The 26,520-nt window shown below is 35.2% G+C and overlaps 1 long non-coding RNA gene across 2 annotated transcripts in view; it reads left to right on the top strand.

Moving 5' to 3' along the window:
• LOC143647204 (uncharacterized) overlaps positions 1 to 26,520 on the top strand; it is a 410,235-nt gene that overhangs the window by 237,449 nt on the left and 146,266 nt on the right. The window lies entirely within an intron of this gene.

Genomic DNA, 26,520 nt, shown 5'->3' with positions numbered 1-26,520 from the left:
AAAGTAATGAGGTGACTTTGGAAGGTCATCTATCACTTCCTCGTCAACTGCCTCCTAATACACATAAACCTCTAAGTAATGAGAGTCAGTACTTTGAATAGGTGGTAATTATATACAGAGGAAGCAGTTATTTAGGGTTTTCTTTTCTTTTTCTCTTTTTTTATTTACATACCATGCCCACAAAGAATACTTTAGTCCCAGTTTGGCAGATGTTCTTCCATACATTTTCTCAACACATGTAAACAGACACATTCTCATTCACACTTCTTTAAAAACTGAGATTATTTAATCTAATTTTTTTATGCTTAACTTTTATTTATTAGTTTAAGAGAAGTTGTGGGTTTATTGAATACTCAGGCAGAAAATACAGAACTCCCATCTATCACCCTATTAACAACTAGCATTGGTGTGGTACATTTGTTACTATTGATGAAAGCATGTATTTGTAATTGTACTATTATCAGTGGTCCAGGGTTTAACAGAGATTCACTGATTATGCTGCACAGGTCCATGAATATTTTTAAAATTTTTTATCCTAGCATCACTAATATAATCTAAAATTTCCCCTTTAAGCACATTCAAATATATAATTCAGTGCTGTTAATTACATTCATAATGCTGCATTACCATCACAACTATTCATTAACAAAACTTTTCCATCATCCCAAATAGAAACTATGCACATCTCAAAACTTAACTTCCTATTCCCTACTCCTAGCCTGTCCCCTGATAATCTATATTCTTGATTCTGACTCTATGAATTTGCTTATTCTAATTATCTCTTATCAGTGAGATCATTCAATTTTTGTCCTTTTGTTTCTGCATATTTTACTAAACATGATGTCTTCAAGATTCATCCATGCTGTTACATACATCATTCCTTTTTATGGTTGAAAAATATTTCAGTTTATGTATATAGCAAACTTTGTTAATTCATTTGTTTGTTGATGGATACTTAGGTTGCTTCCATCTTTTGGCAATTGTTAATAATGATGCCATGTATATTGGTGTGAAAATAGCTGTTCAAGTCTCTGCTTTCAGTTATTTTAGATATATACATAGAAGTGGGATTGTCAGGTCATATGATAGTTAAATACTTCATTTTCTGAGGCACTGCCAAACTGTCTTCCACAGGGGCTGCACACAATCTACATTCCCACCAGCAATGAATCAGTGTTCCTTTGTTCCACACCCTCTCCAACACTTAAAATTTTCAGTTTCTTTAATAGTAGCCATCTAGTAAGTATGAAATGGTATCTTATGGTTTTCATTTGCACTTCCCTAATGGATAATGATATTGAGCATCTTTTCATGTGTTTACTGGCCATTTGTGTATCTTCTTCAGTGAAATGTCTATTCAAGTCTTTTGCTCATTTTTAAATTGGAGTTTTGATCTTTTTCTTCTTGAGTTACAGGATTTCTTCATGCATTGCAGATATTAAATTCTTATCAGATATGTGGTTTACAAATATTTTTCCATTTGTATAAGTTGTCACTTTATTTTAATGATGCAGTCCTTTGAAGCACAAAAGTTTTTAATTTTGATGAGACTCCTTTTATCTATTTTTCTTTTATTGCTTGTGCTTTGGGTGTAAAGTTCAAGAAACCATTGCCTAAACCCAGGTCTTCAAGATACTTCCTTATATTTTCTCCTGGGAGTTTTATACTTATTACTCTGTATTTAGGTCTTTGATTCATTTTAAGTTTATTTTTGTATATGGCTTGTGGTAGGAGTCCCCCTCCATTCTTTTGCAAATTGAGATCCAATTTTCCCAATTCCATTTGATGAAAAGACTCTTCTTTCCTAATTGAGTGGTCTTTGCCATCTTGTCAAAGATCAGTTGATCATAAATGTGAGGGGTGATTTCTGAACTCCCAATTCCTTTCCATTGGTCTATATGTTTGCCCTGGTGCCACCACCATGCTGATTTGATTACTGTTACTTTGTCATAAGTTTTTTTCATGCATTTATATTGAGGTATAGTCACATACCATATAGTCATTCAAAGTGTACAATCAGCAATTCATGGTATCATCATATAATTGTGCATTCATCACTGTAATCAATTTTTGAATATTCTCATTACTTAAAAAACAAGAATAAAAATTTAAAAGGACACCCAAAACATTCCATGCCCTCATCCCCTATTATTTATTTATATATTTGTCTTTATATTCTTACTCATATGTCCATTCATAGCATAAAGGGAGTGTCAGTCACAAGGTTTTCATAATCACATGGTCACACCATGAAAGTTATATAGGTATACAATCATCTTCAAGAATCAAGGCTACTGGATTGCAGTTCAACAGTTTCAGGTATTTCCTTCTAGTTATTCAAATACACAAAAAGCTAAAAAGGGATATCTGTATAAGGTATAAGAACAACCTCCAGAGTGACCTTTTGACTCTATTGGAAATCTCTCAGCTACTGAACATTTATTATTATAATTTTTTTTTTTTTTTTTTTTTTTTTTGCATGAGCAGGCCTCAGGAATTGAACCTGGGTCTCTGGCATGGCAGGTGAGAATTCTGCCACTGAGCCACCATTGCACCACCCCGAAACTTTATTTTGTTCCATTTCTCTTCCCTCTTTTGGTAAAGAAGGTTTTCTCAATCCCATGCCAGGGCCAGGCTCATCCTTGGGAGTCATGTTCCACATTGCCTTGCATACCTGGAATAAATCCCGCTTAGTCATAGGGTACAATTCTTTTAATGTGCCGCTGGATTTGATTTGCAAGTATTTTGATGATGATTTTTGCATCTATATTAATTAAAGAAATTGGTCTGAAGGTCCCAGGAAGATGGCAGAATAGTATAGATTGAGTTCAGCTCTGCTCCAGCGAAAAGTTAGAGAAGGGAAAGGAGGGCAACTGAGACAGCAATTCCAAAGTATAACTGACCTGGGGGAGTCTTCTCCACCACATAGGCAGCACTGGTTGTAAAAGCTGAGGAACTAAGAAGCAGAGCATGGGAGCCTAACACGGAAGCCTAGAGCCCTCAGGAATCCATGGAAGGAGAGACAGGGACTAGGAAGTAAACCAAGCCACATTTCTTGAACATGCTGCCCTCACTAGCACAGCCCTGTGACCCATGACTCACCCCACACCCCACACACCTGAACCCCATCACCCACCTCCACTCCCCATGCTCCAAGTACTCCAGCCCCACCAAACCCTCACACAAGTACCTGACCCATACCCCCACCCCAAGTACAGCCCAACTTACCTCTCCTGTACCCCTCCTGAGCACTACCTCCCTCTCCCTCCTCCCTACAGGCTGTCACCAGCACATAAAGGCTATGGGTGTTTACCTCCATTCCCAGGCTACACCTGCCCCAGCCATACAGTCACACAGCCTCACCCTGCCCCCACTGAGTTCTCCACACAGGTATATCAGTTTATGGCATTCCTAGATCCGCACATGTGCATAACTCCCAGTTATGCCCCACAGCTCTGGGAAAGTACTGACCTATGCAGCTGGGTCACATCTGCCCCTAGCCCACGCAGGCATAATGCTGACCTACTGCCATAGCTCTGCACATGTGCACAAAGGGCCCTGTGCCCTAGACCAGAGTATACCAGGGCCACGGCTCCAAGACCAGTGCACCTGCACAAGCACATCCTTCCCGGCCACTGGACGCCCACTTGCACAGGTACCAGTGTAGCATCTCCAACCTACACCAATGCCTGTACTGTAAATCATCACCACACTGTTGTGCCCCACCCCTATGTCCTGCATCCTGCTACACATCCATTCCACAAATACAAGGCTTTAGACTATTGAAGGAAATCAACCTTCAAAGTAAATCAATCAAAATATTTACATTCAGTGAAAACAACAGATTATTAAGCATATCACAGTGCAGACAGATATAGCCCAGACTAATGACCAAATTAAAACACCAGAGGAAGCAGATATGTTGGAACAACTAATGAAAGATGTTCATATAACTCTACTAAATAAAATAGGTGGATGGCTAATGACATAAAGGAGATCAAGAAGACACTAGAAGAGCATAAAGAGGAATTTGAAAGAATAAATAGAAAAATAGCAGATATTACAGATTAAAGATTCTATAGACCAAATAAAAAACATGCTAGAGACACACAACAGCAGATTTGAAGAGGTAGAAGAAAGAATAAGCAAACTCAAGGACAGGTAACTGATTTTGAACACTCAAAACAGCAAATAGCAGAAAAGATGGAAAAACTTGAATTGGCTCTCAGGGAAATGATGGACAAAACAAAGTGCATAGATAGATATAAGAATCATTTGTGTTCCAGAAGGAGAAGAGAGGTGTAAGGGGCTAGGAAGAGTAGTTGAGGACATAGTGGGGGAAAACTTCACAATCCTTATATAGGACACAAATATACAAGTCAAAGATCTCAGTGACCTCCTTATACAATAAATCCAAACTAAGGCCTTTCCCAAGACACATACTAATCAGTCTGTCAGATGTTGAAGAGAAGCAGAAAATTCTGAAAGCAGCAAGAGAAAAACAATCTAATATATTCAAAGGAAATCACATAAGACTAAGTTCAGACATACTAATCAGACTCCATGGTACAATAGAGGCGAGAAGTCAGTGGTATATATTTAAGATCCTAAATCAGAAAGAATTCCAGCCAAAAATTCTCTACCCAGCCAAATTGTTCTTCAAAACTGAGGGAGAGATTAAAATTTTCACAAAAAAATCCTGAAAGAATTTGTCAGCAAGAGATTGACCTTACAAGAAATGCTAATACTTTTTTTTCTACCAGTTGAAAAAAAGACAGGAGAGGGAGGTCTGGAGGAGGGCACAGAATTGAAGAGTACCGGTAGGGGTAACTTAAAGGATAAAGAGAAAAAATAATATATAGATCTGACAAATAAAATCCAAAAAAAACAGAAAAGATTGTGGATTAAGGAAATGCCTTTTCAATAATAACTTTGAATGTTAATGGACTAAATTTACCAATTAAAAGATACAGATTGACAGAACAGGTAAGGAAATATAATCCAGCTATATGCTGTTTATGAGAGGAGAGACTCATCTTAGACACAAGGATACAAATAGATTGAAAGTGAAAGGATAGAAAAAGATTTTCCATGCAAGTTGTGACCAAAAGAAAACAGGAGTAGCTATGCTAATATCAGATAAAATAGTTTAAATGTAAAGCTGTCATAAGAGACAAAGAAGGACACTATATATTAAAGGGATGGTTCACAAAGAAGAAATAACAATCATAAATGTTTATGCCCCCAATCAAAGGGCTCCAAAGTACATGAGACAGACATTGGCAAAACTGAAAGGAGCGATAAATATTTCAGCAATAATAGAAAACTTCAGTATACCACTCTCCTCTGTATATAGAACAACCAGACAAAACATCAACAAGGAGATAGAGAAGTTAACCAACTTGATAAATGAGTTAGACCTAATAGACATGTATAGGTCATTGCACCCCAAAGCACAAGGATATACATTCTTCTCTAGTGCTCATGGAACATTCTCCAGGATAGAGCAAATGCTGGGGCACAAAACAAGTCTTTATAAATTTAAAAACATTGAAATTATTCAGAGCACTTTCTCTGATCACAATGGAATGAAGCTGGATCTCACCAAAGAATGAGAACATTCACAAATATATGGAGATTAAATAACACACTCAAATAACCAGTGGGTCAAAGAAGAAATTGCTAGAGAAATCAGTAGCTATCTGGAGATGAATGAAAATGAGAATACATCATATCAGAACTTATATGATGCAGCAAAGGCTGTGCTGGAGAGAAATTTATTGCCCTAAAAGCCTATATTAAAAAACAAGGAAGAGCTAAAATCGAGGACTTAACTGCTCATCTGGAGGAACTTGAGGAAGAACAGCAAACTAACCCCAAAACAAATAGGAGAAGAGGAATAACAAAGATTAAACCAGAGATAAATGAATGGGAGAACAAAAGAATAGAAAGAATAAATAAAACTGAAAATCAGTTCTTTGAGAAAAATCAATAAAATTGATGGGCCATTAGCAAGACTGACAAAGGAAAAAAAAGAGAGAGGACATAAATAAACAAAATCAGAAATGAAAAGGAGTGCATTACCACAGACCCTGAAGAAATAAAAGAAATCCTAAGAGTATCCTATGAACAAGTATATGCCAACAAACCAGACAACTTAGATGAAATGGACAAATTCCTGGCAACACACACAAAAGCTATCCTGACTCAGGAAGAAATAGATGCTCTCAACAAACTAATTACAGTAAAGAGTTTCAATCAGTCATCAAAAATCTTCCTACAAAGAAAAGCCCAGGGCTAGATGGCTTCAAAAGGGAATTTTTATCAAACATTCCAAAAAGAACTAACACAAATCTTGCTCAAATTTTTCCAAAAGAAAATTGAGGAAAAAGAAGCTCTACCTAACTCATTGTATGTAGCTAATATCAGTTTAATACCAAAACTAGGTAAAGATGCTATAAGAAATGAAAACTATAGGCCAATCTCCCTGATGAGCATAGATAGAAAAATTCTCAACAATATATTAGCAAATTGAATCCAATGCATTAAAAGGATTATACACCACAACAAAGTGGGGTTTATACCAGGAATGTAAGGATGGTTCAACACAAGAAAATCAATTAATGTAATACAGCACATCAAGAAATCTAAAGGGAAAAAAACCACATGATCATCTCGATTGATGCTGAAAAAGTATTTGACAAAATTCAACATGCTTTTCTGATAAAAACACTTCAAAAGCTAGAAATCAAAGGTAACTTCCTGAATAAAATCAAGGGAATATATGAAAAACTGATAGCCAGCATCATACTCAATAGAGAGAGACTGAAAGCTTTCCCCCTAAAATCAGGAACAAAACAAGGCTGCCAACTGTCACCACTATTATTCAACATTGTGTTAGAAGTTCTAGCTAGAGAAATCAGGCAGGGGACAAAGAAATAAAAGGCATCCAAATTGAAAAGGAAGAAGTAAAACTTTCATTATTTGCAGATAACATGATACTATACTTGGAAAATCCCAAGAAATCTACAGCAAAGTTATTTGAGCTAATAAACAAATTCAGTAAGGTGGTGGGCTATGAAATTAACATGCAAAAATCAGTACCATTTATATACACAAGCAGTGACCTAACTGAGGATTCAGTTAAGGAAAAAATTCCATTCAAAATAGCAATTAAAAGAATCAAGTTCTTAGGAATGAACTTAACTAGGGACATAAAAGACTTGTCACAGAAAACTATATAACACTTCTAAAAGAAATCAAAGAAGATCTAAATAGGTGGAAAGACATTCCCTGTTCATGCATAGGAAGGCTAAATATAGTTCAGATGTCAATTCTACCCAAATTGATGTACAGATTCAGTACAGTACCAGTCAAAATTCCAACAACCTACTTTGAAGACTTGGAAAAGCTAATTACCAAATTCATCTGGGAGGGAAAGAGACCTAAATAGCTAAAAGCATCGTAAAAAAGAAGAATGAAGTGGGAGGATTAACACTCCCTGACTTTAAAACCTATTATAAATCCACAGTAGTCAAAACAGCATGGTACTGGCACAAAGATAGAAGCATTGACCAATGGAGTTGAATCAAGAATGCAGAAATGGACCCACAAATCTATGGTCAACTGACTTCTGACAAGGGCCCCAAATCGTCTGAACTGGTACAAAATAGTCTTTTCATTAATTGGGCATGGAAGAACTGGATATCAATAGCCAAAAGAATGAAGAGGACCCCTACCTTACATCCTATACAAAAATTAACTCAAAATGGATTTTAAAAACACCTAAATATAAGAACTAGCACCAAAAGCTTTTAGAAGAAAATGTAGGAAAACATCTTCAAGACCAAATGATAGGAGGTAGCTTCCTAAATTTTACACCCAAAGCACAAGCAACAAAAGAAAAAAAAATAGATAAATGGGAACTCCTCAAAATCAAATGCTTCTGCACCTCAAAAGACTTTGTCAACAAGGTGAAAAGGCATCCAACTCAATGGGAGAAAGTATTTGGAAGTCACATATCAGACAAATGTTTTCTATCCTGTATACATAAAGAAATCATACAACTCAACAATGAAAAAAAAACAATCCACTATAAAATGGGCTAAAGATATTAATAGCCATTTTTCTGAAGAGCAAATGAAAATGGCTTAATAGCACATGAAGAGATGCTCATTTTCATTGGCTATAAGGGAAATGCAGATCAAGACTATAATGAGATACCACCTCACACCTATAAGTATGCCTACTATTACACAAACAGGAAACTATAAATGTTGGAGAGGATGTGGAGAAATTAGGACACTTCTACACTGCTGGTGCGAATGCGTAACGGTGCAGCCAATATGGAAGACGGTTCGGCAGTTCCTTAGGAAACTAAATATCAAGTTGCCCTATGACTCAGCAATAGCACTACTTAGTATATACCCAGAAGAGCTGAAAGCAATGATGCAAATGGACATTTTCACACTGATGTTCATAGCACAATCACCAAAAGATAGAAACAAGCCAAATGCCCATCAACAGAAGAGTGGGTTGACAAAGTGTGGTATATACATATGATGGAATATTATGCAGCAGTAAGGTGAAGTGATGTCCTAAAGTACATGACAATATTTGTGAGCCTTGAGAACATACTGCTGAGTGAAATAAGTCACACACAAAAGGATGGATACTATATGATTCCATTTTTATACCATGGTAAAGGTAAAATCAGAGGCTTGTAATACAGAATATAGGGGACTTGGAGATACATAGAAGCTAGAGATGGGTGAATGGTTAGCTAATGAGGTTGTACTCCAATTTAAGGGAATAGATAGAAGTGAAGGCAGTTCTCTAGTGGGTCTATAATTAATATTACCATTTTGAAGATGAACAAGATTGAACGAGGTTGTGTAGACCTATGTGTCCCACTGATTAGCATTAGAAATATAAATTCATTGTTGCAAGCACTACTTCAAAGACAAATCCATGTACAAAGAGTGTTTGTCCAGGGTGCAGGGGGAAAACTGCTATTACATGCCTTAGGCTATGTTTAAAAGGAAAGCATCAGCACTATCACAGCAACATCAGAGGTAAATAATTGAGGGAGAGACAAGAGTTAAAAGGAGGTTTAGATGAGGGTGTGTTTATTGGTTATCTGTCTCTTGGGAACAATGAAATTATCTAACATTGAGAGTTGATGAACTGCGAACTTGGAAATTATACATGATGCCTGACGAATGCAGGTAGCTGAAGGATGCACTGGCTGAGAAGATTAGTGAATGATGGTGTATGCGTATGATTGAATGTTGTGCTGCTACAAAAAAGAACAGAGTCATTAGGCGTGCAACGATGTGAATGAACATGTGGGACATTTGGTGAGGCAAAATAAGCCAGAAACAAAAGAACAATTATGGTATGTTCTCCTTTAGAAAATTCTTATAAGAAAGCAGGGGCCTAGATTGTAAACTCTTATAACAGACACACTTAGTCCAGAGAAATAATTATCATTTCTGAATTTGGAGAGGCTGTGTATAACCTAGTATTTAGAGATAAGAATGATGCTGATCAGGTTGGGGTTAAAGTAATTCAGAACACAGGGGTAAGCAAGACATTGTCTATATTTAGGAACCACACATACTCTTTGAGACCAAAGGAAGAAAGGTTTACTTGGTCTGGAACCTCAATTTATTGTAGCACATAAACTAACTCAACCTATTGTATAGTTCATTTGAACAATTGAGACACTGGGAGCCCAGATAAAAAGAGGTCCTTTAACCCTTTATAGCTTACTGCAATGCCTGAGGTCATCCTAGAATATATTAATCAGATAATCAAAAAGTATTGGCAAAGTCCCTTGAGGAATGGGAGAAAAAATATAGAACTATTAAACTTTACATCAGGAAATCCCCTGATACTGTGTCAGACTTTAGGGACACCCAAATCAATAGAGAAAGCCCTTGATCTTGAGGCTTACTCTTGTGAAGCTTAGGTAGCAGAGAAGCTTAACCTACCCATAGGTGTGCCTAAGGGTTACCTCTGGAGGACCTCCTTTGTTGCTCAGATGTAACTAATAAAGTATCAGTGGCTAATAGACTTCAAATAGAGTTGAGAGGCTACTCTGGAGGTTGATCTTATGAAAGTTTCAGCTATACATTCGCCACCTACCGTAACTTACCAAACCCCAACCAGGACCATTCCAGCCATTTCTAAAGAACACCTAGGGCAATGTATAAGATTCCACAAGGGTTCCATGCACTAGTATAACTTTCCAGAAACCTAAATCTCCAGATGTGTCCCTGGGCCAGATAAGTCCTCAAGGGCCCAGCCTCTCCAGAACATCAGATAGTTCCATCTCCCAACCCAATATTATTGACAGACATCCAAAAGGAAAAAATTTGAATGGGTGTAGCCCAAACACCCCTAAGGAGAGGGATAGAAAGATCAAAGGTGATGGTGGAGTTATACAGAGAAGATAGGATTTAATAAATGAATATGATTGCTGAGTCATAACATTGATATCTCTTTTAGTCTCCAGTATCTTAGAGAAGCTAGAAGTCAAAAATCTAAAATTTTGGAATTGTAACCTATGCCAAACCATGAAATATGTTCTAGAAGTAACTGTGGTACTGTGGTTTGAAATTTATTACTTTTTTGTGTATATGTTATTTTTCACATAAAAGTCAATTGTGATGATAAAAAAAAATATATTATTCCTTCTAGCCACCTGATTCTGGAGTAGCTAGAAGGAAAAAATTTGAGAGGATCATATGGTAGCCCATGAGAAACTCTGGGAACTGTGCTGTAACTACTTGTTGAAGAGTGCTTTGTAAACTATTGCTTTTTTCTTTCTTTTCTTTGTATCTATGTTATATTATACAACACAAATTTCAAAAAAAAAAAGTGTGCAAAAGTAATAGTACAGGTATAATATTTTCATTTGGATAATTTTTTTTTGCATGAGCAGGCACTGGGAAACACGGATAGACATTTTAATGATGGAAAGTACTTATAGCAGTATCATGTTCATTCTAATTATGCAATATATGATTTTCTACTATAAATGACCCAATGTTGATTTATACTTAATTTATATTTAGCAGCCAAACTAAGGTTTTCTCAGTCACATTTTGCAAATTACTCTTTATTATGAATTTCTAAAATCAATAAACTAATATTTTAAAAAAAGAGATTAATTCGTAATTTTCTTTCCTCATAACATCTTTGTCTGGATTTGGTATTAGGATGATGTTGGCTTCATAGGATGAGTTAGGTTGCTTTCCCTCCTCTTCAGTTTTTTTTGAAGAGTTTGGGCAGGATTTGTACTAATTCCGTCTTGAATGCTTGGTAGAATTCACATGTAAAGCCATCTTGTACTGGACTTACCTTTTTGGGGAGCTTCTTGATGACTGATTCAATATGTTTACTTATAATTGGTTTGTTGATGTCATCTATTTCTTCTTGAGTCTTTGCTGGTTGTTCATGCCTTTCTCGGAAGTTATCCATTTCATCTACATTGTCTAGTTTCTTAGCATATAGTTGTTCATAGTAGCCTTTCATTAGTTGATTTTTTCCATGGGGTCACTAGTTATGTCCCCTCTTCCATTTCTGATTTTATTTATTTGCATCCTCTTTCTTTTCTCTTTTTTTTTTGTCAGCCTATCTAAGAACCATCAATTTTATTGATTTTCTGAGAACCAACTTCTAATTTTGTTAATTTTCTCAATTGTTTTCACATTCTGAATTTCATTTACTTCTTCTCTAATCTTCATTATTTCTTTGCTTCTGTTTGCTTTGGCGTTAGTTTGGTGTTCTTTTTATTTCTTCCAGGTGAACAGCTAATTCCTCAATTTTTGCTATTTCTTCTTTTTTAATATAGGCATTTAAGGCAAGAGATTTCCCTCTCAGCACCTCTTTGGCTGCATCCCATACATTTTGATTTGCTGTGTTGTCTTTACTGATTTCTCTTGTATTTTCTTCCTTGGCCCACTGTTTGTTTAAGATGGTGTTGTGTAGTCTCCATATATTTGTAAATTTTCTGTCTTTCTGCCTGTTATTCATTTCCAACCTCATTCTTTTATGATATGAGAAAGTGTTTTATGTAATTTCAATCTTTTTAAATTTAATGAGATGTGCTTTGTGACCCAGCATATGGTCTGTTCTTGAGAATGATCCATGAACACTCGAAAATATGTGTATCCTCCTGTTGTGTGGTATGATGTTCTCTAAATGTTAAGTCTAATTCTTTTAGCATATCATTCAAAATCTCTGTTTCCTTATTGGCCCTCTCTCTAGATGTTTTTCCATTGATGAGAGCATGGAATCAAAGTCTCCAACTATTATGGTAGAGGTGTTTACTTCTCCCGTCAGTCTTGCCAGTGTTTGCCTCATTGATTTTGGAGCACTCTGGCTTGGTGCATAAATATTTATGATTGTTATGTCTTCTTGTTTGATTTGTTCCTCTTATTAATATATAGTGTCCTTCTTTTTTTTTTTTTAATTGTTTTACACTTGAAGTCTAATTTATCAGGTATTAGTATAGCTACCCTTGCTCTTTTCTGGTTGTTGTTTGCATGAAATACCTTTTCCCGATCTTTCTCTTTCAACCTATTTTTGTCTTTTGGTCTAAAGTGAGTTTCCTGTACACAGCATATAGATGGGGGCTGTTTTTTTAATCCATTCTGCCAGTCTATGTCTTTTGACTGCAGAGCTTAACCCATTAACATTTAATGTTATTAGTGTAAATGCAGTACTTTGTTCTATGGTTTTTGTCTTTGGATTTTATATGTCATATCTAATTTTTCTCTTTCTTACTTTACTGATAGTCTTCCTTTCTACACTCTCTTCCAGACCTCTCTGCCTTGTTTTTTCCTATCTACTTGTAGTGTTCCCTTTAGTATTATTTGTAGAGCCAGTCTCTTAATCACAAATTCTCTCAGTGACTATCTGAAATATTTTAAACTCTCCTTCATTTTTGAAGGACAGTTTTTCTGGGTATGAAATTCTTGGGTGGCAGTTTTTCTCTTTCAGAATCCTAAGTATATCACACCACTGCCTTCTCACTTGTATGATTTCTGCTGAGATATATGCACATAGTCTTATTGGGCTTCCCCTGTATGTGATGGATTGCTTTTATCTTGCTGCTTTCACAATTCTCTCTTTGTCTTTGACATTTGACAATATGATTAGTATCTCAGAGTCTGTCTATTTGGATTGTTTCTGTTTGGGTATGCTGCGCTTCTTGGATCTTTAATTTTATGTCTTTCATAAGAGGTGGGAAATTTTCAGTGATTATCTTCTCAATTGCCTTTCTCCTCTTTTTCCATTCTCTTCTTCTGTGACACACATAGCATGTATATTCATGTGCTTCATGTTGTCATTCAGTTCCCTAAGACAGTGCTCATATTTTTTCATTCTTTTCCCTATATATTCTTTTTAGGCATTGAATTTCAGATATCTTTTCCTCTAGTTAACTAATCCTTTCTTCTGCCTCTTCGAATCTGCTGTTGTAGGTTTCCATTTTCTTTTCTTCTATTGTGCCTTTCATTCCCATAAGGACTGTGGTTTGTTCTTTCAAACTTTTGAGTTCTTCTTTTTGTTTGCTCAGTGTCTTCATATCCTCCCTCAACTCATTGTTTTGACTTTTAATGTGATTTTGCATGTCTGTTTGAACATCCTTCATTAGTTATTCCCACTTCTGTATCTCACTTGAAATGTTGATTTCTCCTTTGATTGGGCCATATGTTTGATTTTTCTAGTATGACTTGTTATTTTTGCTGGCATCTAGCCATTTGATTTCCTTAATTAGTTTATTCTGGAGGTTGATTTTTAAAATGTTTATTCTGATAACATATATTCTACATAAAATTTACCCTTTTAACTTTATTGAAATATACAATTCAGTGACGTTATTTTTACAGTGTTCTACTATCATCAGCTTCCATTGCCAAAATTTTTCCATCACCCCAAACAGAAAATCTGCCAATTAAGCATTGCTTCCTGATTTCCTACCCCTACCCTTGCCATTGGTAACCTGTATTCTATTTTCTGACTTCATGAAATTCTAATTATTTCTTATCAGTAAGATAATACAATATTCACATTCTAATTATTTCTTATCAGTGAGATAATACAAATATTTGACCTTTTGTGTCTGGTTTATTCCGTTCAAGATGCTGTGTTCAAGATTCATTGGTGTCACTGCAGGTATCAAAACTTCATTCCTTTTTATGGTTGAATGATATTCCACTGTATGTATATACCATATTTTTTATCCATTCATTGGTTGAAGGACACTTTGGATGCTTCCATATTTTGGAAATTGTGAATATTGCTTCTGTGAACATCAGTCTGTAAATATTTATTCAAGTCCCTGCTTTTAATTCTTTTTGGAATATACCTAGAAGTGGGGTTGCCAGCTAATATTCTGATTCTATTCTTAATTTTTTGAGGAACTTCCAAGATATTTTCCATAGCAGCTGCACCATTTTACATTCCCACCAACATTAAAAGTGTTCCTATTTCCCCACATCTTTTCCAACACTTCATATTTTCCAGTTTTTAAAATAGTAGCTATTCTTGTGAGTGGAAATGGTAGTTCATTGTGGTTTTGATTTGCATTTTCATAATGGCTAATGATGTTGAGCATATTTTCATGTGCTTTTTGCCCACTGTACATGTTATTTGCAGAAATCTCTAATCAAGTCTTTTGGCCATTTTTAAATTGGATTGTTGTCTTCTTGTTGTTGAATTGTAGGAATTCTTTATATATTCTTGATTATAAGCCTTATAGGATATGTGGTTTCCAAATATTTTCTCCCATTCTGTGGGTCGCCTTTTTACTTTCATTATAAAGTCTGTTGAAAAGTTTTTCAGTATAATGAAGTCTTATTTGTCTATTTTTTTCTTTTGTTGCTTGTCCTTTTGGTGTGAAGTCTAAGAATCCATTGCCTAACACTAGGTCCTGAAGATGCTTATATTTTCTTCTAGGAATTTTATAGTTTGTTTGATGCATGTGCACTCAAGAATAATGTGCATTCTGTTGTTGGATGCAATGTTCTATCTATGCCTGTTAGGTCTAGTTGGTTTAGAATATCAATCACTTCTTGTATTTCCTTATTGATATTCTGTAGATGTTCTATCCATTATTTTGAGTGGTATATTGTAGTGTCCTAGTTTTCATGTAGAACCATCTATTTCTCAAATCTGTCAGTATTTGCTTCATATGTATTTTAAGGCTTGGCTATTTGGTGCATGTATGTTTATAATTGTGTCTTCTTATTGAATTGACCCCTTTATCAATCTATAGTGTCCTTCTTTTTCCTTTGTAACAATTTTTTACTGTTTTATCTCATATTAGTACTGATACTCTAGCTCTCTTTTGATTACTATTTGCATTAAATATTTTTCCATCCTTTCACTTTTAACCTATTTGTGTCTTTGAATTTAATGAGTCTCTTGTAAAGAGCATATATGTTGCCCATGCTTTTTATCCATTCTTTCTTATGACTGGACAGGTTAATACATTTACATTTTAAGTTACTACTGATAATGCAGGGCTTTTTTCTGCCTTTATGTTCTTTAGACTTTGTATTTCTTATAACTTTTTTGTCCCTCAATTCTAGAATTTTTGTATGGTACTATTTTGAGTCCTTCCTCATTTCCTTCTTTATATATTTTCATATATCTTCTTTATGAAAATTCTCTGTGATTGCCATGGGACTTAAATTTAACCTCCTAAATCTATAGCAATCATGTTTGATACCAGCTTAACTTCAATGGCATACACATATGGTATTCTTCTACATTTCTGTCTCCCCACTTTTTGTTGTACCTTTTACAAACTATATTTTTATGTATCATATGTCTAAAATCACAGATTTATCTTTTTTGGAGCAATTGTAGGTTTACAAAACAATGATGCCTAAAATACAGGATTCCCATACACCACCCCACCACCAACATCTTGCGTCAGTATGGAATGTCTGTTACAACTGATGACGGCACTTTTTTATAATTCTACAAATTTTTTTAGCAGTAGTTACCTTTCATAAAGGGGATGAAAGATTATTTAAATGGTATATTGTCTATCATCCATAATTTACATTAGGTGTATTTTTCCCATATACCACCGTAATATTAACACCTTGAACTAGTATCATACATTTGTATTAGTAATGAAAGAACATTCTTATACTTGTACCGTTAACTATAGTCCATTGTCTAGAGTTCACTTTATTATACAGTCCTATGTTTTAACTTTTAATTTATATTCTAGTAATATATATATATATATATAAATATATCCTAAAGTTTCCCCTTTTAACCACATTCACCTTTATAGTTCAGTTGTTGTTTATTACATTTTTAATAATGTGCTGCCATCACCACCATTTCCAAACCTTTAAGTCAACATAAATAAAAATTCTGTACAAGTTAAGCATCAGTCACCCATTCTCTAAGCCTAGCCTATCTCCTGGTAAGTTAAATTTTAGTTTCTAATTCTGTGAGTTTGTTCATTATAGTTAGTTCATATTGGTAAGATCATACAATATTTGTACTTTTGTATCTGTCTTATTTCCCTCAACATAATGCCTTTGAAGTTCATTCATGATGTCACATACTTCAGGACTTCATTCCTTTTAATAGCTGAATAATATTCCACTGCATGTATATAACATATTTTGTATAACCATTCATTGGTTGATGGGTATTTGGGTTGCTTCCATCTTTTGGCAATTGTGAATAATGCTGCAATGATTATTGGTATGCAAATATCTGCTTGAGTCCTCAGCTTCAGTTCTTTTGGGTATGAACCTAGTAGTAGGTTTGCCTGATCATGTGGTATTTCTATACTTTACTTCCAGAGGAATTGCCAAATTTTCTTCCACAGCTGCTGCACCATTTTACATTCTATTTCAAAGCCATTTGATAGAATCCATCATATTTTCTTTATAAAAGCACTTAGAAAAATAGGAGTAAAAGGAAACTTCCTCAAAATGATAAAGGACATAGATGAAGACCCCATGGCTAACATCATACACAATGGTGAAAGACTGAAAACTTTCCCTCTAAGATCTGAAAAAGACAAGGATGCCCACTGTCATCGTTATTCAACATCGTTCTGGTATTTCTAGCCAGAGCAGTTAGGCAAGGAAATAAAAGCATCCAAGTTGGAAAGAAAGAAGTAGAACTTTCACTATTTGCAAATAACATGATCTTATATATAGAAAATCTAAAAAAAAATGGCAACAAAGCTACTAGATCTAATAAACAAGTTCAGATGTGGCAGGATACAAGATAAACAAAAATCAGTAGTTTCTATATATTAGTAATAAGCCTTCTGAGGAGTAAATCAAGAAAAAAATTCCATTTACAATAGCAACTAAAAGAATTAAATATCTAGGAATAAATTTAAACAAGGATGTAAAGGAGTCATACACAGAGAACTACATAATATTGTTAAATCAAAGAAGACCTAAATAAATGGAACAACATCCCTTGTTCATGGATTGGAAAACTATCAAGATATCAATTCTCCTCAAATTATTTACAGATTCAAAGCTATGCCAATGAAAATTCAACAGCCTACTTTGCAGAAATGGAAAATCCAATTATCAAATATATTTGGAAGGGTAAGGGGGCACAAAGAACCAAAAACTTCTTGAAAAAGTGAGTTTGGAGGACTCATTTCCTGACTTTAAAGCATATTACAAAACTATAGTGGTCAAACAGTGTGGCAGAAGCTTGAGGTAGGTGAATAGTTAGCTAATGAGGTTGAACTTAATTCTAAGGGAATAGATAGAAGTGAAGGTGATTCACTAGTAGATTTATAAATAATATTACCATATTGATGGTGAACATGATTGAAAGGGGTTGTATAGACTCTTATGTCCCACCAATTAACACTACAAATATAAATAAGTTTTTGAATGAACTACTGAAAAGGTATGAATCTTGTGTGTATTATTTGGGCATATAGGGAAAAAATTGCTATGGGCTATGTTTAATAGGAAAACATAAACAGTACTGTAGCAATAACGGGGGTACATAATGGTGAGAGGGACAAGAGTTAATGAGAGGTTTAGATTTTCTATCTGGTGAGGGTGTGTTTACTAGTTATCTTTCACTTCAGAACAATGAATTTCTCTAAAACTGAGGGTGTTGATGGACTGTTGACTGAACATTATACATAAGGTCCAGTAGATGGAGGTGGCTGAAAGATGTACTGAATGAGAAGGTAGATTGGTGAATGACATTTGGTGAGGCACAATAAGCTAGAAACAAAAAAGCAAATATTGTATGATCTCATTTAGAAAATACTTGTAGGAAAACTAGGGCCTAGATGGTAAACTCCTATAGCAGTCACATTTAGTCCAGTACGGTAATTGTTATTACTGGATTTTGAAGTGCTGTTTCTAACTTGCTACTTAGAGATAAGAACAAAAACAATCAAGTTGGAATTAAGGCAATTTAGAATACAGGGGTAAGGAAGACATTGTCTGTATTTCAGAACTTCACCTACTCTTTGAGACCAAAGGAAGAAAGATATAATTCAACCAGAACCTAAATTTTCTGTAGCACATAATTTAACTCAACCCATCTGGATAGATCATTTAACCAATCCAAAATAGGGAGTCCAGAATAAGAATGAGAGCTTTTAATTCTGTATAGCTTAATATAATGCCTGGACATCCCACAGTATAGGAAGCAGATAATCAAAAAGTATTGGCAAAGTTCCTTGAGGGATGGGAGAAAAAAAATACGGAGCTATTAAACATTACCACCAGGGAAATCCCTGATACTGTGTTAAACATTAGGGACACCCAAATCGATAGGCCAAAACCCTTGATCTTGTGACGCTTGCTCTTGTGACGCTTACATATGTAGTAGAGAAGCTTAACCTACCTATAGGTATGCCTAAGTGTCATGTCCAGAGGACCTATTTTGTTGCTCAGATGTGGCCTCTATCTCTCTAAGCCCAACTTTGCAAGTGATACCATTGTCCTCCCCACTACATGAGACATAACATCCAGGGCTGAAAGTCTTTCTGGTGGCATGGGAGATAACTCCTAGGGATGAACCTGGCCCTGGCACCATGGGATCAACAATGCATCCTGACCCAAAGGGGGAAAAGAAGTATAACAAATAAGGCATCAGTGGCTGAGAGAGTTCAAATAGAGTTGAGAGATTACTCTGGAGATCACTCTTATGCAAGCCTCAGTTAGACATTGGTACCTATCATAACTTGCCAAACCTCAATCAAAACCATTCCTGCCAATTCTAAAGAATAACAAGCACAAAATGTAAGATTCTACAAAGGTTCCATGCACTAGGGTAACTATCCAGGAACCTACAACCTCCAGATGGGTCCCTGGACCAGATAAGCCCTGAAATACAGAAGGGCCAGCCTCTCCAGAACATCAGCTAGCTCCATCCCCCTATCCCATATTATCAAAGCCCCTTCCAACATGAAAAATTTTAAATGGGCATAGCCCAAACACCCCTACTGAGTGAGAGGAAGATCAAGGGTGATGGTAGAGTTATATGTAAAAGTTACAGTTTAACAAATGAGTATGATTGCTGAGTCATTATATTGATATTTCTTTTAGTCTCCAGTACCTCTGAGCAGCTAGAAGTAAAAACCTAAAATTGTGGAATTGTAATTCATTCCAAACTCTGAAATATTTTCTACAAGTAATTGTTGTAATATACTTGGAATTTATTTCTTTTTTGTATATATGTTATTTTTCACAAAAAAAGACAAAAGAGATAGAGGATTATAACAGAAAATAGGATTTAGCAAATGAATATGACTGCTGCTGAATTATTATATTAATATTTGTTTTGGTCTCTAGTGTCTTGGAGCAGCTAGATGAAAAAAGGAAACATCATGGAACTGTAACTAATTCCAAACTTTAAAATCTCTTCTGTAACTACTTCTTAAAATGTACTTGGAAATTAATTGCTTTTTTCTATATATGTTATATTTCACAATTAAAAAAATAAAACGACAGCATGACAGTGGCATAAGGATAGAAATATTAACCAATGAATTGAATTGAGAATTCAGTAATCAACCCTCAAATCTATGGTCAATTGATTTTTTGACAAGGTTGCCAATCATCTCAACTTGGAAAGAATACTTTCCTCGACAATTGTGTTTGGAGAACTGCATTTCATTGCTTTTATGTATTTGAATTCTAGAACCTGTATGAAGTAAAAAGTGGCATTTCATACCAAAAAAATATAATACACTACTATTGGTATTTATAATTTCACAGATGGTTACATTTATTAGACATTTTTATTTATTTATGTCACTTTGATTTAACTGTCTAATGACCCCTCCTTACAGTTGAAGGACTCCCATTAGCAATGCTTTTAGGGTAGTTCTAGTTGTATTGAACTTCTTCAGCTTTTGCTTATCTGGTAATAGCTCTTCTTTTTAATTAATTTTTTTATTAGAGAGGTTGCGGATTTACAGAATAATCATGAATGAAATAGAGAACTCTCATACACCACCCCACCACCAACATTTGCATTGGTATGGAAAGTTCGTTAAAGTTGATGATATACTTGTTTGTATTTCTACTCTTTTTTTAATAGTAGTTACATTTGTTCAAGGTAGATGAAAGTTTGCTTAAGTATTACTTTATTGTCTATAGTTGCATAGAGGTATTTTTCTCCATATTCCTGACATTATTATTATTATTATTATTATTATTATTATTATTATTATTATCCATGTCTTTATTTTATTACTCAAACTTCCATATACTGGATAAAGGGAGTTTTAGTCACAAGGTTTTTACAATTACAGTCACATAATAAAAGCTACATAGTTAGACAGTCATTATCAAATATCAAGGCTATTGGATTCCAGTTCAACAATTTTAGGTATTCCCTATTTGCTATTCTAATACACTAGCAACTAAAAAGAAATGTCTATATAATGACTCGGTAGTCATAATCCTTTGTTAAATCCTAATTTTTCAGTAATATCTCCCTCTCATTTGATGATTCCCTCAATCTTCAAGGATCTCTGGGCAATGATGATTTTAATTCCTTTATGGTGGGAAGGGGTGTTCACATTATGGGGTAGAGGAATGAAACTGGTGGATGTTCTTGGAGAGATTGGTACCTCTGGGTTTCAGGGCTTACCTGGCATAGGAACAACCTGGGGGGGGGGGGGCTTAAGTTTCTGAAATAATAAACTTAATGGCTAGATCTTTTATAGAATCTTAGTTAGAGCCCAGGGTATTCTTTAGGGCTTTCAGGAATACTGTTGGTTGTTGTTTGGCATACTATGGCAATTTGCAGTAACTGATCTCTTCTTCAACTTCTTTAACATTAGTGCTGACTTTTAGAGCTGTCCACTCTAACTCTGAGTCTAAGGTGTCAGATACCTAACGTTCCAGGAAACTACCAGATTATACACAAAGAGCACAGCAGCTCAGAATTTAGAAATAGCAGTTTAAACTCAAGAATATATGTGACTGAAAAAAAAAAAAGAATATATGTGACTACTCTAAGAGCTTACAGTCTAGGAACCTTTACAGTAAGCCTTATTGAATATTCTGTGCTCCTTAATCATTGATTGCCCAATCTCTGACTGCTTTCTGTCCCCTGATAATCTGTGCTCTTGAACTCAATTCGCACAGTTTGCTCATTACAGTTTATATTAGTGAGACCATACAACATTTGTCCTTTCCTTTATGGCTTATTTCCCTCAACATAATATCCTCAAGTTTTATTCATCAAGTTGCATACCTAGTGACTGTCATTCCTTTCTCAGTATTCCACTGTATGTACATACCGTAATTCACCCTTCCATTTATCAGTCGATATACCCTCGGGCCATTAGCGATCCATTAGCAATCATGAATAATACTTCCATAAACACTGGTACACAAATGTCTATTCATGTCCCTGCTTTCATTTCTCTCAAGTGTATACCTAGTAACGGGCAACTCTATGCCCGTTGTGGCAACTCAGCCTCTTGTGGTACCATCACATTACCCTTCAAGGGGGCTGCACCATTCTACTTTCTTGAAAGTTTTGATCACTCCTTCATTTTGAAAGACAATTTCACTGGATATAAAATTCTTGTTTGGCAATAGGTTTTTAACCATAGGAACTTAGCAAGTTGCTAAGTAGAAATTGGGCAGTTGAGACAAAATAATCAGAATGTGCAAAAATTGATTGGCCAGGGAGAAAACAAATGTGGGGTCTGATTTCTGCATCTACATTTCAGATAAAATTAATTCCAGGGAAGGAAGAGATCATAAAGTTACTACAGAATGTTTGGGCTGCAAGGAAAGAAGCCTTAGGGTTATAGCGATAATAACCTTTATCATAGAAAGCCAAGAATTAAGGGTAAAGGGCAGCTACAGACTAAGCACAGAATGATCTAATTTCAAGGAGAACAGGATCCTAGTCCAAATCAGGGAAATGGGACAAGATTAATGCTCTGGTATGGGGTCAGGTCAAGGATGTTTTAACCGAGTGGTATAAGGGTTCTAGACCTAACCATACCACATGACTAGTACATTGGGAATATACTATGACATAGACCCAGGTGAGAGACCAGTAGAAAGATCTTAGTGCTTATAAGATCTTTTGCCTTTAAGTGTAATCTCATTATAGACAATAGTAACCTTTCATTCAGTACTTCTGAAACTCTGTTACTTTTGAATACCCACCTTCTTTTATTCCAAGGAAGTTCCTAAAGAGGGCAATGGCAAAATAGAAAGGCAAATGGACTTCTGGGGGTCTAATAACAGAGAGGAAGAAATTAATATATTGGATGAATAAAAGGGACCACTTTCTCTTATTCCAGTGTGCTGTACCTTTAACATTAAATCACTTCACAAATGATCAGTAAGCTCCAGAGTAGACATCCTCTGATTTGCCTGAATGTTCATTAACATAATAAGAATAATTCACAGTGAAGAGCACTTTCAGTGCAAAAGTGCATTGACAGAAGAACTGACATTATAAATTTAAATCAATATGTTCTATAAAATTGAAATTTGTATTCCTACTCCTTCCTCTCTACATGTCATATTTGTTGGAATAAATTTCAAAAATAGCTTTTCAAGGCCTTATTTTAAAAAATAGGGTCAAACTGTATTTTTGCTGAACCTTTGGAATCTCAATTACACTGTGACTTCATTCTGTGCCAGTAAAACCTGGATAACGTATGGTAGTCTGAGAAAATGGAGACAGCATACATATGCACCTTCTGTATGTGTGTGTGTATGTATATTTTTTCTATTGAATTTGAACCATCATTTAAAATCTTTGCCATACCATTATCTTTCATTTCTCTGTCTGTATACATAATAGAAATTGGAGTCCATCTCAGTGATTGTAGAGTTACAAGTCTTATCTCTGGAGCTACTTGTGTGAATTAGAATTTAAATCCTACCAGCCAAAGGCTGACAAACAGTCCCAGAATATTGTGTGTCTGCCAATATCTGTTACTTGAGGATAGATGGATTTGGTACTGATGTGATCATTTTCTATTGGCAGTAAGGTACTGCTGGATATAATTATAATTAATGAAACAGAGGGTACTAGGAAACAAGCAAGACATTTGCTTATTTTCAAATCAGAAATTCCAGAACTCCTTTATCTGGGTAATTATTTTTTTAGTTAAAGATTAAAACGTCATTAAAAATGGTACCTTTGAATTTTATAGATGCTCTTGGCTAAAAGCTTTTGGCTTCTCTGTCAAAAGAGGATTAATGAAAAATATACACAAATAAATGATCACACCAAAGGCAGCAGGCCAGATTGAAACAAGGTCAGAAGCAAAGTGAGTCCAGGCCTGTCGTCACTACCCTGTTAGACAGGCTTGAAGCAGATTGACAAACATCAATAATGATGTTTGTCATGAAAAATAAGAAGTTTTAGAGCATAGAACTTGTTTGGGCTTTACTAGCTGAGGCAAGTTTTAGAGCTCATTTCTTTTATATATTTTCAATTTGGAGCAGAACCTTAAGCATTTTTAGTTGAATATGTGTATGAAGATGTGGTGAACATGCTTGTATATTTGAGCCTACCAGGTTTTGAGTCCTGCAGATGGCAAAAGCTGGTAAATTCTTTTAGAACCATATAGTGTGTGTGCATATTGAAATTTCTAGAGGAAAACTGAGAGTACAGTATAACTTTTGGTTTTATAAAATACTAGCATTTCTAAGGTTATCTGTTTCCAACTAAAATGAAATTATCACAAATACTACATTCAAAGGCTGTTGTTACATATAAAAGCTGTTGGTTTGAATAGCCAGGCTACCGAGATCAACTAATCAACTGAATTAAAAAGGATGATCTTCTACTCAATTTTTTCCTATCAAAATCCAAGCTCTAATTAAATACTAAAACAGAATTCTAATTAAATACATGTCTAAAACTTAATATTCATCAAATCTACCAAGAACTTTTTAGAGTATTAATGCAGTCAGGAGATACATGTTGATTACTCAATGGAATGTCTAGTGAATTATTTGAGATATAAATTTGATGCACAAGAGTTAACTTGCTGTGCTAATTTGAAAGGATTATGTACCCTAGAAAAGTCATGTTTTAATCCTGATCCAATCTTGTAGAAACAACTGTTTCTTTTAATCTCTGTTCAGCACTATAAATTGGAAACTTGATTAGATTATCTCCATGGAGTTGTGACACACCCAAGTGTGAATATTAACTTTGATTAGCTGGAGATGGGACTTCACTCATTCCAGGTGAGTCTTGATTAGAGTACTGGAATCCTTTAAAAGAGGAAACATTTTGGAGAAAAAATGAGAGCCAAAAGAACCATGAGAGCCCACACAGCCAGAGACCTTTGGAAATACAGCCCCAGTTCATGCTTCATGAACAAGCATGAAACAAGAATCCAGGAGAGGAAACAAGCGCACGTCGCCATGTTCACTATGTGCCTTTCCTGTTGAAAGAGAAACCCTGAACATCATCAGCCTTCTGAATCAAGGTATCTTTCTCTGGATGCCTTAGATTGAACATTTCTATAGTCTTGCTTTAATTTGGACATTATCATGGCCTTAGAATTGTAAACTTGCAACTTGTTAAATTCCCCTTTTTAAAAGTTGTTTCATTTCTGGTATATTGCATTCTGGCAGCTTGCAAGCTGAAACACTTGCCAAACTGAACCAAAGCCATTCCAGCCAATCCTAAAGAATATTTAAGGCAATATATAAGATTCTACAAAGGTTCTATGCACTAGGGTAACTTTCCAGAAACCTATGACCTCCAAATGGGTCCCTGGACCAGATAAGTCCTAAAACCTACAGAGGCCACTCTCTCTAGAACATCAGCCTGTTCCATCTCCCCATATGTTTGACAGCCCCTTCTAACATGAAAAAGTTAGAATGGGTATAGCCCAGATGGCTCAAGAGAGTGGGATAGAAAGATCAAAGGTGATGGTGGAGTATTACAGAGAAGGTAGGGTTTAACAAGAATGATTGCTGAATCATTATATTGATATTTCTTTTAGTCTCTAGTATCTTTGAGCAGCTAGAAGTGAAAATTTAAATTTGTGGAATTGTAATCCATACCAAACTCTGAAATCTGTTCTACAACTACTTGTTGTGCTGTGCTTTGAAATTTATTTCTTTTTTTTGTATATATGTTATTTTTCACAAAAAAATGAACTTAAAAAGTCTATTGTGATGATAAAAAAAATATTTATGCCTTCTAGCCTATATTCTTGAGCAGCTAGAAGGCAAAATCTGAGATGAAGTTATGGTAGCCCATGACAAACTATGGGATCTGTCCTGTAACTACTTTTGGAAGAGTGCTTTGAAAACTGTGCTTTTTTCTTGCTTAGCTTTGTATATATGTTATATTATACAGTAAAAAGTTTAAAATTTTTGATGCAAAAGAGAAAGAAGCAATGGAAGTAGATGGGCTTGCTAGAGAGAATGTTTAGAGAGAAAAGATTCCTCAAGATAGGGCTCTGAGCAATACAAACATAAGGAGTAGGTAGAGGAAAAGGAGTCAAGGAAGGAGAGTAAGAAGGAGCAGAAGGAGAGCTAGGAAAACAAAACAAAGTAGAGCAATGCTGCAGCAATCAAGGTAGAGTTGTTCAAGCAAGGTAGTTCATGCTATTGGAGAAGAACTGAAAAAAGATCATTAGATTTCACTCTTGAATGGTTTATTTTGTCAGCTTTGTGACAAGGGTTTTGGGTTGTGATAGCAGCAGAAGCAAATTGCACTATATTAAGGAATGAATGGAAGATGAGGTGTGGAAGCAGCCATGTGTAGGTCACTTAGGCAGAGATAGAAAAAAGAATTATAATATAATGACTTAAGAAAGTGGTTATTTTAGGAGAATGGGAGACATTAGCAAATTTCTTCCTGAAATTAAACTTTCATTTCCACTGACAAAGAAGCAAATCTGGAGACCTTATGATTATCATTATTCTTTTCTCACTTCTTGCCTTTGGGTTTACTTTATTTCTAACCTTTTCTTTTTTCAGAGAGAACTTTCAAGCAGGTTTACAGAATGTAGAAGAT

This window comes from Tamandua tetradactyla, chromosome 9 (assembly GCF_023851605.1).
Source record: "Tamandua tetradactyla isolate mTamTet1 chromosome 9, mTamTet1.pri, whole genome shotgun sequence".
Classification (NCBI taxonomy): Eukaryota; Metazoa; Chordata; class Mammalia; order Pilosa; family Myrmecophagidae; genus Tamandua; species Tamandua tetradactyla.
The sequence above is the reverse complement of the archived record's forward strand: the minus strand, read 5'-3'. Positions and strand labels throughout refer to the sequence as shown.